At 43.3% G+C, this 14,240-nt stretch overlaps 1 long non-coding RNA gene across 1 annotated transcript; it reads right to left on the reverse strand.

Moving 5' to 3' along the window:
• Positions 1–443: 443 nt before the first annotated feature.
• On the reverse strand, positions 444–10,878 carry LOC117358928. Its single transcript, XR_004539121.1, has 3 exons — positions 10,751–10,878; positions 4,912–4,971; positions 444–607 (listed from the first exon to the last, which is right to left on the reverse strand). It is a non-coding gene; the product is annotated as an uncharacterized LOC117358928 (long non-coding RNA).
• Between the last annotated feature and the right edge of the window lie 3,362 nt (positions 10,879–14,240).

Raw genomic sequence — 14,240 nt, forward strand, 5'->3', positions numbered from 1 at the left:
AGTCTTGCCCATAGCACCCACCTCCTCCCCAATCTTCCAAGTCCCATCTGGTTTCTTCTGAACTTTTTATTCCAAAGACAAGAGTGATTCCCGGTAACTCTATCCACCGGTACTGTATTTGAAATGGTGCCAGAAAACATTTGGCTTATAACTCATCATGCAGAGGTCTGTGTTGATATAAGGCATTGATCTTTGGTTGACTGGTATCATTTTGAATTGTAGCACCAATAGAAGAACATCCGTTAGGTCCAGTGTTGGGAGGGGAGGGAAAGGAAGGGAGTGTAAAAGGGCTTTTATAAAGTACTGATTGCTTGATCTTTTTACAGAAGGGGAAGGCACTGTGGTTGAGGTTGGCTGCAATTGCATTATGAAACTGAAATGAAAGGCTATAGGAAATTTCACTGTTTTCTTATTTTGCTTTAAATGAAAACACATACCTTATAATCTTGACGATACACTTCTCCCTCCATATTCGCAGGTTTAGCACTCGCAACTTCAATTATTCGTGGTTTTCATCTTACTAACTCCGCCCCTGAATGATGTCATCCTGGAGTGCCAAGAGGAAATTTCAGCGTTTCTTGCCAGTGTGGTCGGGCAAAGGGCAGTGCTGGAGAAAAGTGTGCAGAGAGAAAGGGGTGCAGAGAGAAAAGTTCAGCACTTGCTTCAGCGTGGTCGGGCAAACTAAAGGAAGTGGGAAATCTTGTGTGTCTGATTAATCCTGCTGTTTGTTGTTGAGGGTACAGAGAGAAAAGCTCAGCAAACACCATCATTGGAGAAGTGTGTGCATACAAACCATGCAATACAGTAGAATAACTTGTTTTTTTAAAAAACAATTGTGAATACTAATGCTAAATTTTATTTGCGATTTCATGGAATTCGTGAGGGCTATACCACAAATCCGCAAATATGAAAGCAAAAAGTTATTTGCGGTTTTTTTTGTATTCATGAGCCATCTTTTGACCCTAACCCTTGCACATATGGAGGGAGAAATGTATCTGTTATTTTGCTTTATGTTTTTTACCATCTAAATGACACAAAACACAACAAATGAAATGTTGCTTCTGTGTTTTTCTCTTGGGGCAATATCTCGAAATGGCTTTGGGGGAAATTCTATCAATGGTGCTCAAATTTTAAGTGCCGGAAGAAATCAGTAATACATGCAATTCTATAAACCGTGTGCGCCCTTTGTAAAATTGCGCTTTCATTGATTCCCACGCCTAACTTTAGGCACCAACATTTACGCCTGCTGAAACTTGGTGTAAATTATGATGCCCAAGTTAGGCGTGTTGAAGCCATCTCTTTAGTCTTGAAAAGATAAATTACCAAGAACATCAATGGGTGATTTGTGTAGATTTGAAGATGGTTAATTTTCTTCTTGGTCAACAAAGTGGCTACACAAAGTTTCCTTGCTTTTTATGCCTTTGCGATAGTAGAGCCAAACATGAACATTAGTCAAAAAATGATTGGCCTCCGAGGGAATATATGCTGGTTGGAGGACAAAATGTAATCAATGAACCTTTAGCAGCATGAGATAGAATCATACTGTCACCACTACATATAAAGCTAGGCCTGATGAAACAATTTGTAAAAGCTTTGAATAAATACTGTTCGTGCATTGAATACGATAGCTCATATGTTACCTGGACTTACCATGGAAAAACTGAAGGCAGGAATTTTTGATAGTCCACAGAAAAGACAACTTATAAATGGCCCACATTTCAGAGCATCAATGAATGTTTATGTTTATTAAAACTTATAGACCACCCTTCACAGTAAGAGCAGAGCAGTTTACAAATGTAAAAACAAAAGAAAAGACCTTCATTAACAAAAGGAAAGATAAAATAAATATAACCCCCTAAAACAATTAAGAACTAAAATATCTGCAGGCTGGAATCCCTCCCTAGGTTCCAATCCAAAAGGGTCTAACTACAGTAGGTAATAATAATCTTCTAAGAGAATGCTAAACTGAAAAGATAGGTTTTCAAAAGGCTTCTAAATTTAGTATAAGAATGTTCAGTACGTAATTCGATAGGAAAAGAATTCCATAAATATGGTGCAGAAGCAAAAAAGGCAGAATTTTGTGTTGAAGTCAGTTTTACCAAATGAACTGAGGGTAGAGACAACTGCTGAGTGTTGGAAGAACGTAAATTTCTAATTGATCTGTATGGCAGCAAAAACTGATAAGTAATCAGGTGTACCTAAATGACATTGAATCATGTAACTGGTCTTCATTTGTTCTTGTTGTAAAAAGCTTTCTTGGCAACATGAAGGCAGACAACTACACCCAATTAGTAGAGGATATGCTCTTTCATTTGGCTGTAACATGAGTGTTAAAGTCCATTATCTGCACAGTCACTTAGATTGCTTTCCAGAGAACCTTGGTGACTTAAGCGAAGAGCAAGGTGAAAGATTTCACCAAGACATAAAAACAATGGAAGCCAGATAGCAAGGAAGATGAGATGCACACATGATGGCAGACTATTGTTGGAATCTTATGCGGAATTGTCCTGGCAGATCCCACTCTCAAATGTCGTACTAAAGGAGCTTTTTGTGTCGAAAGACTGGAAAGTTTGTATCCTAAACTTGTGCTTTTGGTATGAAATAAATAGATTTTCATGTTATACACTTTTCTTTTAATTTTTAGTAAATTTCCTTCATGCTTAAAAGACATTAATATAAACACTACATTAATATTTTTCTGTTTGTATTGTCTTTGATCAAAAACCAATAAAAATTTATTGAACTTAAAAAAAAATATCCTGATTTTTTAAAGGGTGAGCAGAGTGAAGAGTGGTATATGGCACATGTTCTGTATCTCAAAAACTAGAACTGATAGGAGAAAACTGGTGCCATTTTTGGAATCAGCAGGTCAAATATACCCAGAAACAGGTCTAATATTTGAGGCACCAAAATGAGTGCTGGCCAGTGTTATCAATCAAATAGCAGTTTATCTGTGGATTGGAATCTTTTAATTATTGCTCACCTTGAATGTAGCTTGTTGAACAATGAGGCCCAGATTCTCTAAAAGGGCGTCCCGATTTTAGGCAGCTGTAGGCGTCCTACAGCTGTCTAATCAGCCAATCGGGATGCACGTTTTTAAAAAAAAAATGCTCCCCAGGCAGGCCGCCTATATTGAAGGCGAGGCCCGCAAGACACCTAGGCCCTGATTCTGTATAGGACGCCTGGGAGAGGCGTCCTATTCAGAATCGGCCTAAACTAAACCCCGATTCTGTAACCGGCGTCCATGTTACAGACGCGGGTTAGAGAATCGGGTTAGATTAGACACAGCCCGCTACACTTATCGCGGCAAGGGATCTCTCTGCCGCTATAAGTATAGCGGGCCGTGGCCCCCTGACCGATCACTGGCAGGAGGGTGCCCAAACCCTCCTGCCCGAAGACGCACCCCCCTCCCCGACACTACCGACCGCCCCCCCCGACAATATCGGTCGCTGGCAGGAGGGTGCCCAATCCCTCCTGCCCGAAGACGCACCCCCCTCCCCAACACTACCGACCGCCCCCCCCCCGACAATATCGGTCGCTGGCAGAGGGTGCCAAATCCCTCCTGCCCGAAGACGCACCCCCCCGGCGCTAACAACCCCCCTCCAACAAACCTGTTCTTACAGATGGGTCTTGCACGTCGAGCAAGCAGGCACGCCTCATCGAAATGAGGCGGGCCCGCCCCTTCCCGGCCCATCCCGCCGAAGCCTAAGGCCTGATTGGCCCAGGCTCTAGAAGCCTGGACCAATCAGGCCTTAGGAATAGCGGGTCCGCCCATCCCTACTAAGTCTAAGGTCTGATTGGCCAATCAGGCCTTAGATTAAGTGGGGATGGGCGGACCCGCTATGCCTAAGGCCTGATTGGTCCAGGCTTCTAGAGCCTGGGCCAATCAGGCCTTAGGCTTCGGCGGGATGGGCCGGGAAGGGGCGGGCCCGCCTCATTTCGACGAGGCGTGCCTGCTTGCTCGACGTGCAAGACCCATCTATAAGAACAGGTTTGGTGGAGTGGGGGTTGTTAGCGCTGGGGGGGGGGTGCGTCTTCGGGCAGGAGGGATTGGGCACCCTCCTGCCAGCGACCGATATTGTCGGGGGGGGGGGATCGGTAATGTCGGGGGGGGGGGGGCGGTCGGGAGTGTCGGGGGGGGGTGCGTCTTCGGGCAGGAGGGTTTGGGCACCTTCCTGCCAGTGATCGGTCAGGGGCCACGGCCCGCTATACTTATAGCGGCAGAGAGATCCCTTGCCGCGATAAGTATAGCGGCCGTGTTTACTTACAATGTAGACCAGCATTTTGCTGGCCTACATTTTTAAGCTTCTCATCTACTAGGGAGACGCGTAGGGCCGCCTAGGTTCAGCCTAAGGCCCGCCTAAGGCCCTTAGACGAGCTTAGGCATCTTGCGGGTCTCCCTAGGCTCCCGGAGGCGCCTTCAGGCCTGCCTGGGGAGCATTTTTTTTTTTTTAAAACGTGCATCCCGATTGGCTGATTAGACAGCTGTAGGACGCCTACAGCTGCCTAAAATCGGGATGCACTTTTAGAGAATCTAGGCCTGAGTGTGCTTATATACCTGCAGTAGCTATGCTCCTGGAGAAAGCAACAGAATGAGAAATGGAACAACACATGTAGTACTGTAATAAAGATTTGCATGCAGGAAAACAGATACACCTTTCTGTGCATAATTTTTCCTTCGCACTAATTCCAGCCAAATGAAGGATGCACTTTTCTTTTTATTAGTTTAATTTAATTTCTTGAAAAATTTCAGTCACATTCCAAGCAAGGTGGTTTATAATCAAAATAAAGGGATACAAGGAAATGCAGTGTCAACAAGATGAATTAACTTCAATATAAAGATGGAAGATAAAAGGTTTATATACAGATAAATTAATCAGTGAAAAAAATACCCAAAGCAATATATCAAACCTGAGGAGGAGAATAATGGTCAACTTTAATGGGGTGCAAAGCTTTCTTTCAGTGACTGGCCTGCAAGTGTAATAAAGACAATTTTAACAGGCTTTTCTGCAAGCAATATAGTTTATGTACATAAATAACATAAGTATAAAAATTGCCAATGCTGAGTCACACCCGCAGTCCGCTCACACAGCGGCCCCTAGGTCAAAGGCCAGTGCCCTAACTGAGACCAGCCCTACCTGCGTACGTTCTGGTTCAGCAGGAACTTGTCTAACTTTGTCTTGAATCCCTGGAGGGTGTTTTCCCCTATAACTGCCTCCGGAAGAGCGTTCCAGTTTTCTACCTCTCTGGGTGAAGAAGAACTTCCTTACGTTTGTACAGAATCTATCCTCTTATAACTTTAGAGAGTGCCCTCTCGCTCTCTATACCTTGAAGAGGGTGAACAACCTGTCTTTATCTACTAAGTCTATTCCCTTCATTATCTTGAATGTTTCAATTATGTCCCCTGTCAGCCTCCTCTTTTCAAGGGAGAAAAGGCCCAGTTTCTCTAATCTTTCACTATATGGCAACTCCTCCAGCCCCTTAACCATTTTAGTTGCTCTTCTCTGGACCCTTTCGAGTAGTACTGTGTCCTTTTTCATGTACGGGGACCAGTGCTGGACGCAGTATTCCAGGTGAGGCCCGGTATAGCGGCATGATAACCTTCTCCGATCTATTCGTGATCCCTTCTTAATCATTCCTAGCATTCTGTTCGCACTTTTTGCCATCACCGCACATTGTGCGAACGGCTTCATTGACTTGTCGACCAGGACTCCCGTCTCTTTCCTGGGGGGTCTCTCCATGTACTGCACCGGACATCCTGTATTCATATATAAGATTTTAAGGCACCAAAATGAGTGTTGGCCAGTGTTATCAAACAAATAGCAGTTTATCTATGGATTGGAGTCTTTTAATTATTGCTCACCTTCAATGTAGCTTGTTGAACAATGAGTGTGCTTATATACCTGCAGTAGCAATGCTTCTGGAGATGGCAACAGAATGAGAAATGGAACAACACATGTAGTACTGTACTAAAGATTTGCATGCAGGAAAACAGGTACACCTTTAAGCTGCTGTAAGTATGCATTAGTGGTAGATGGTCCCTTTTTAGCAGTAGACCGTCCCTTCCTTGGTAGATGGTCCCTTCAATAAGGAGCAAATTCTCTAAATGATGCTGTTAGTTAGGCATCGGTAGGCACCCTACTGTCGCCTAACTTAATTGCATTACTTGGTTCAATTGGCACAGTAATTGACAGTGTCGATTAGCAACCAATTAAAACATTGTTTAAAAAAAACAGTAGGCACCCACAGGTGCCTCCAAAAACAACGCCGTTAACATGACTACAAAGACACCTTGTGGTATTTAAGGTGTTCTGGTTAATGCCAGGAGTGACCTTAGGCTCCGTTAGACACCTCTGTAGATGCGATTCACATGTAAGGTAGGCGCCAGTAATTTCCTACATTTCCAGCACTTATCTTACACATAAGCTGCAATCCTGCAAAAGGCACTGTTACATGATTGACACTCAATTGGCGCTGCTTTGGAGGGAAGGCACCATGTGCAGAATCTGCTTCTTAGAGTTTTAATTTTGCTCTCTAAGATCAGACAAATTTTATGGCAAGAAACACATCAAAATGATAAAATCCCTAACCCAAGGTTTTCAGCGCTATAGATGCTTTAGGAAAAGAGCAGACCACTCAGAACAGAACACACAGCTGAGTGTTACTGACTTAACAATACACTGACCCAGGCAGGCTGCTCATAATTTTCAGCACAACATGTATATCAATTATGTATATTGAAATTTCAATGCTTCAGTGCTTTATCTGTGTACAAGCTGGCCCAAGGAAAGAACAAATTTCAAACAAGCTTGACAGATCTAACAGACATTCTGCAATATTTATGATGAAGTTAATTAACAGAAATAAAATTCATATTTAATGGAATTGCTGACACCTATTATTAAAGGACCCAATATGTGTATTTTACAAATCTAGAACTCAGGTAGGCAAGAATTAGATTGCCATATATACTCAAATAAAAGACGAGATTTGTGGACAAAAAAATGGCCCAAAATGGGGGTCTCGTCTTATATTTGGGTCAGCGCCCACCCAGCCCCGTCCCAGACTTGTTGCAGGCCTCTGCTGGCCTGCCGTATGACCTGGTGGGCCGGGACAGGAGGGATCCCGTCTCCTGTCCTGGCGTACTCTGACAAATTTTTAACCTCCCTCCCGCCTCCCCCCGCATACCTTTTTGAATCACTGGTGGTCCAGCAGTGTACCAGGCAGGAGTGAGCTTTCTGTGCTCCTACCGTTTACTGAGTCCCTCCCAGAATAACTGCCTCGAGTTCTTGAGGCCTAACGGTGAGCCTGCCCGCCCTGAGCTGCTCACGGGACACATGAGAACTGGCGGCAGTCATTCAGGGAGTGGCTCAGGGCGGGCAGGAGTACAAAAAGCTTGCTCCTGCCCAGTACATCACTGGGCCGCAAGAAAGAAGCAGCCATTATAAGAGGGGCTCAGCACAGGGCAGGAGCATGGAAAGTTCGCTCCTGTCCAGTACACTGCTGGATCACCAGCAATTCAAAAAGGTAAGTGGGGGGAGTTGGAAAGGAGGTAAAAAAATTGTCGGGACAGGAAATAGGAGAGATTCCTCCTGTCCTGACCTACCACTGGACCACGAAGTCATACAGCAGGCTCAGTGGTGGCCTGCAGGACATCGGGAGAGAGGGGGTAGGGTACAGGGAGGGAGGTGGGTCAGAGTGCAGAGCATGGCAGGATATGAGGGGGGACAGGGCACAGATCCTGGCAGGGCACATGAAATTAAGACACACACACACACACCCGCCTTATATTTGAGTCAACCTTTTTTTCCCTTCTTTTGGGAAGAAAAAGGGTCCCTCGTTTTATACTCAGATCGACTTATATTTGGAATGCCTAATGGTGATTTTCTACCAGGTCAAGCCAAAGTGCCAAAGTGGAAGTATTTTTTTAACCTGACAGCTAATAAGCATATGTGTTTCTCATCTCCTAACTCGGGATCTGGAACCCTTTAAAATCACCTCAGGGTACTGCTATATTATCTGAAAGATTAAAAAAAAAAAAAATCTTTATTCATTTTTAAAACTTTCAACAAGTATAACATAAGATACAATCATTTTATACTTTAACATCACTTAATATATCATCAAAGTTAACTCCCATCAAGTATCCCTCCTCCCCTTATATCCAACAATTATACTTAAGCATAATAAATCATAAAATATTCCCTCCCCCCTACCCACCATGGACGTGTGTGAACAAAGGAAAAAATAATATTCATTTTGTATAATAGTTTCTGAAAGATCTTAGACAGGAATTGGACAGATCTGTTACATTTTTTGACCCCATTATTAAAGAGTGGAATATGCAGTCACATCCAGTGGTGTAGCGAGGGAGGTTGATGTCTGGGCAGTGGCACCCAGTATCAGTTCATCATGTGCCCCCCACTCTTCCCAGACACTTGAGCACCCCCACCCCCGTGTACATCTTGAAATGTTTATCGGCACGAGCAGCACCTTCTTCCAGGTATTTGTGCCCACCTCGACTCCCTTCCGATGTCACATCCTGATCCTGCGGCTAGGAAGTGACATCAAAAGGGCGCCGACATCAGCATGAGCAGCAAGTGGAAGATGCTGCTTGTGTCAGCAAACATTTAAAGAGGTACACAAAGGAAGGAAGAGAGGTGCCAGTGCCCCCTGCAAAGACGGCATGTGGGGAGGTTTGTGTCTCCCCTCCTTACTATGCCACTAGTCACATTTACCAGACTTGGAGGGGCATAATCAAAAATACATCTATGTCCATTTGGGGCCTATGTTGCTAGTCATCCAAAGTTGGACATGTCCAAAGTCCATTCTCGAAAAATATGTCCAAAATATATATATTTTTTGAGAATCATCTACTTGTACATCCAGCCATTTGATTGTTCAGACCGCTAAGTCATTTATCTTTATACCCCATTCTCATCCAAAAATTTGTTTAAGTCAAAAACGCCTAGAACAAGACCTTTTGGACATGGGAGGGGCCAGCAAAGTGATGGACTGACCACCCAGACATGGCAACAGAGTAGTGGAGCACCATACAGGGCACTGCTGCAAACTTCACAAAAAGGGTGCCACATAAACATCTCACCATGACTCCCTTATAGGTCATGGTGAGCCCCCCAAACACCCCCAAAACCTACTAGACCCACCTGACTACCACCCCAATAGCCCTTATGACTGCAGATGCTAACTATATAGCAGTACAATAGGGTTTTGGTGGGTGCACATGTTTCACCATGAATGCAGTGGTTAGAATGGCTTATGTGCTTGGGTCCTCCTCTCTATGGTTCACTAGCCCACCCCCAAGAATACTTAAGTCACCTCTGTGCAGCTCTTCTAGGCTTTCCAATGCCAGCGTCTGATGTTCTGGAGGCAGGTAATTACGTTTTTATTCTGCTTTTTATGGCGGCGGTAGGGATCAGTGTTTGCTGCAGGAGTGTGTAAGGGACATACCCTTTATGTTTTCAGTGGTTATTTGGTCACTTTGGATACCTTCTGGGCATTTAGACCTGTTTTTAGATCACCTAAGTCACTACATATAAGTTCCGTCTAGGCAGTCTCGTTAAACTTTCAGTTATACTTGCAGTGCGACTAAGTCTAGGTCAGCCCAAATCCTGCCCTCACCATTCCTCCTAAAACGCCCCTTTCAGCTCTGGGCATACAGCGGCAATGAAAAGGCCTCAGCTGTTTTTAGATATGTCTAAAACCCGTTTCGATTATCGGCACTTGGATGACCTGTCTTTAAGATCGTCCACGTGCTGATTTGGGTGGGATTTTAGACATATTTCTGTTTCGATTATGAGCCCCCTATTGTTTTAGAAAGCAAGTTGTGACCCTGTATGCAAAGTATTTTGAAAATAATGGCTACCATTTGAAGCTATTAGAATACAGAGGGCTCAAGATGAACTTAATAAATAGATAGATCCTTTCTGGCATGATATGGAAGAGTCAACTCATGCCACAATGTCAGCAAATGGTACACTGTACTGTGACCCCACTCAGAAATGATGGCAAGCCTCACAAATGCGCCAAATGAGTAAACAAATAACGCAGCAAGTTGTAAGCGGTACTCTTTTTATTGGACTAGCTCCAGACATCTGTGATGAGTTTTCCAGATCTCTGCATCCTTTATCACTGCCCTGATGAAGAAATTATAACTCTGGAAAGTAGTCAGAAAGTTAGTGAATTGTTTTAAATTTTTTTTTAATGTCTACAACACATTTCTTGAAGCTTCTTTCTATGTATTACATGGACTTCGCAACCACAATCCTTTTCTGACTTTAAAAAAATCATCTGGAAGCATTAAAAAAAGAAAATGACAAAATCTTTAAATGCAATACTTCTTGCGCTGACCTAGGGAAAAAACCATCAACATTGTCAGAGCATATAGAATAACCCAGTAATAAACTTATGACCTTCTTAGCCATATTGTTACTGGGAATGAGCAAGGAAGGGGGTGGAGGAGTTCATGATTCAACACAAATCCATCTTGCACTTGACAAGATACAATTGACCTATTGTTGGTTGTGGTTGCACATGCCCAGTAATAGCTAAAGTTTTTTTGAATGATGTCAAGATCTTTCTAAATGTCAAGACAGTAGGGCCCCAGGCACTACTGTCTGAGAGCTTTCAGAAGCACATGGGATTTGGAACGTAAAGACAGCTTGCCTGCTTCATTGGGATGACCTGAACTTTCCTAGATGAGTGAGTGGAGAAGGCACTATATTCTCACCAGAGAGATTTGTGGCCATCTGTACATCTCTGGTGGCTGCCGAATTCAACCAGAAGTTACAGGAATGCAGCAATTAATAGAACTTGAGGCTCCCTTCAGAAAATGAGGCTTCAATTACTGAGTCTTTTATCTGTAACACAATAAATTGAAAAGTTGGCAGTTGGCATTCATGCTGGATCATCAGCTGTCTCTATAAATAATAACACAGTTCATGTTCTCAACAGTAATAAATGCCACAGTTTCTACCACATGAACAGGAAATAATAAACAATGAGAGACAGAATTGCGATTCCGCAGATAGCTGTGAGGAAGAAACACCGACATTCACACTCCCCACTTTTAATTATGCTTGAAGGGAGATAAACATGTGTGTCTTTTGTCTAACAGCCTCATGCTTATAAAACTTATTAGCGAGTAGTTTACTATCAGGAAACAAATAGCCTTTTGGAAACATGAAAATTTATTTGAAACTATCGAGGGATGGAGGGAAAGCAGCAGAGAGGGAAGGCCATCTAATTAAACGACAGTCAGAAGTGTCACGAATTTCAAGGCCATAGAAGAGACTGGGACAACTGCAAATCAGTGGAAATGGTGATTTTTGTTATTACTCTGCTTTATAACCGCCAAGTCTCTATTTTGTCTCTCTCAAATTAGAAATAATATATATGGAGAGAAGGATTCTGTATCATGGGGGACAGGAAGAGGTGAGTCATTCACTATTTAGTTATAATGAAAAAGTCCCTAGCTTTTTTTATTTTACTTTTCAAAAAGCTCCTGGTAAGCCGTAACAGCACTGGAAATGGCGGCATGCAATCGTCCTGCGTGCAGGTGTCGTTGCACCATTGTCGGCGTATGATTGACGTGCCACCATTAGTCAAACATTCAGAAATGCTATATGGAGAGGTAAGGGCATTGAATGCAGATACTGTATAATGTGGCCACCACTGCTGGATATATGAGTATAAATAATATTAACAGCTAAGTAGTCTGAAATTTGGCAGCTAAAATTTAATGCTAAGAAATGCAAGGTCATGCATTTGGGCTGAAAACCCCCGAGGGACGGTACAGATTAGGGAGTGAAGAGCTTATGTGCATGACAGAAGAGCGGGACTTGGGTGTGATTGTATGTGATGATCTTAAGGTGGCCAAACAGGATGAAAAGGTGATGTCAAAAGCTAGAAGGATGCTAGGTTGCATAGGGAGAGGTATGACCAGTAGGAAAAAGGAGGAATTGATGCCCCTGTATAAGACTTTGGTGAGACCTCAATTAGAATATTGTGTACAATTCTGGAGGCCGCACCTTCAAAAAGATATAAAAAGGATGGAGTCGGTCCAGAGGAAGGCTACTAAAATTATTTACTATTATTTACTAAAATGGTATATGGTCTTCATCATAAGGTGTATGGGGACAGACTTAAAGATCTCAATCTGTATACTTTGGAGGAAAGGCGGGAGAGGGAAGATATGATAGAGATGTTTAAATACCTACGTAATGTAAATGCGCATGAGTTGAGTCTCTTTCATTTCAAAAGGAAACTGCAATGAGAGGGCATAGGATGAAATTAAGAGATGATAGGATCCAGAGTAATGTGAGGAAATACTTTTTTACAGAAAGGGTGGTAGATGCATGGAACTGTGTCTGAATTCAAAAGGGCCTGGGATAGGCACGTGGGATCTCTCGTAGAGAGAAAGAGATAAAGGTTACTGCGGATGGGCAGACTAGATGGGCCATTTGGCCTTTATCTGCCATCATGTTTCTATGATTTAGAACATCTTTCTTTCTATCCTAAATTAAATTGTATAGATATAGAGGTAGAAGTTGAATATTGCCATAATTACCTAGATTCTGCAGTCATGGTACATGGGTGTATTATACTACTGGGGCTTGCCCGCATCTGTGAAGCTGAAAGCTATGCGGTCGATAGTTTCACTACTAGCAGGCCTCCCAAGGCAAACAGGTTTCAGTGGAGATGTCAGACTTAACAATGTACCACCCATCTGACAGCAGCAGATGGGTAGTGTTGGAGGTGGAGGATCACGTTTGATGCAATAAGGGCGACAACATCGAATTTATACTGCGTAGAAGAAAGGCCCGACAATCTACTTCTGAATTTTGCCACGAAAACTTGATGATTTTCATCAAGTTTCAGGACTCGAACACAAGTCGATAGTACCTAACACACACACACACACCTGAATTCTATATGGGTCGACCAGATTTGGGTGCGGATCCCAAATTCAAGTCTAACCTAATTAGTCAATTAGGCACTAATAGTCAGTTATTGCAGTCACCCCTCCTTTTACAAAACCGCAATAGCGGTTTCCAGGGCTGAATGCTCTGCACTGCTCCCGGCACTCATAGAGTTCCTATGAGGATTGGGAGCAGCATAGAGCATTTATCATGCTGGCCTGCGCTTAAAAATGCTATTGCAGTTTTGTAAAAGGAGGGGGTTAACAAGCACTTAATTGGCAGTCATTAGGAATTATGTCCAGATCTGCCCTATGTCCTAATTTATTACATGTAGACCTAAATTTCATAGTGTGCAAATCCAAAAGGGGTGTGGCCATGGGAGGGTAGGGTGTACATCAGGAGTATTCCCGGCTTTTAGGTACAATGTTATGCATTTGTGTGCTTAACTGTCATTAAGTGGGTATGAGCATATACACCAGCTTTTGACAGGAGGAAGAACTCATACCTAGTTATGCAAAGGTAAGTGAAAAATGCTGTTTTAAATGGCATTTCACTACACTTTCAAATTGCCTACCGGCGCCTAAACAGACATAGTTAATGCCAGAAGTAGCTTTAGGCACTGGCAAGTGCTTCTAGAGGCATGATTCATGTCAAAGACAGGTACTTGTAATGTAGGCCTGGAAAACCCTGGCCTACATTTCTGGCACCTATCTTTGCCGGGGGGTCCTGACTATTGGTAGGATCTTCCTATCAATTTTCATTCTACCAACTGTCTTCCTGCAAATTGTCAAATGCAATTGTCCTAAAACTACCAATTGTCCTACCCTGTCAGAAATATCAAAATTAAAAATCTAAATAATCCATGGCTTTCAATCAGCAGAGAAATCTCCTAATTTGCGATTTCAGGAAGTCCTGCCGGCTAAGATGATCAGGGATTCTCCTGCCACTATCAGAAGATTCCCCAATTCCTCTATCCCTTCTTTCCAAACACCCACCCACTGACCAATTCCCCAAAATCCTTCTAAAGAGAGCCCCCTCCTACTGAGCCTGACACCCCACACATCCCTAACATCCCCACACACCCCTTCATATCCCATTGTACCTTTGGATGAAAAATTGGCAGGAGGGATGCCCACTCCCTGCTATTGATAGGGCCACCTCTTCAAAATGATGGTCCTTACCCTTCCCAGTGTATCTTGGGATACATTGGGAGGGGCCTAAGGCCCCTCCCAGGAATGTAGAGAGGAATCAAGGATCTCTCTACTGGTTCAGCTGATTATGGCAAGGGAATCCCCAATA

This window comes from Geotrypetes seraphini, chromosome 4 (genome assembly GCF_902459505.1).
Source record: "Geotrypetes seraphini chromosome 4, aGeoSer1.1, whole genome shotgun sequence".
NCBI classification, from domain to species: Eukaryota; Metazoa; Chordata; class Amphibia; order Gymnophiona; family Dermophiidae; genus Geotrypetes; species Geotrypetes seraphini.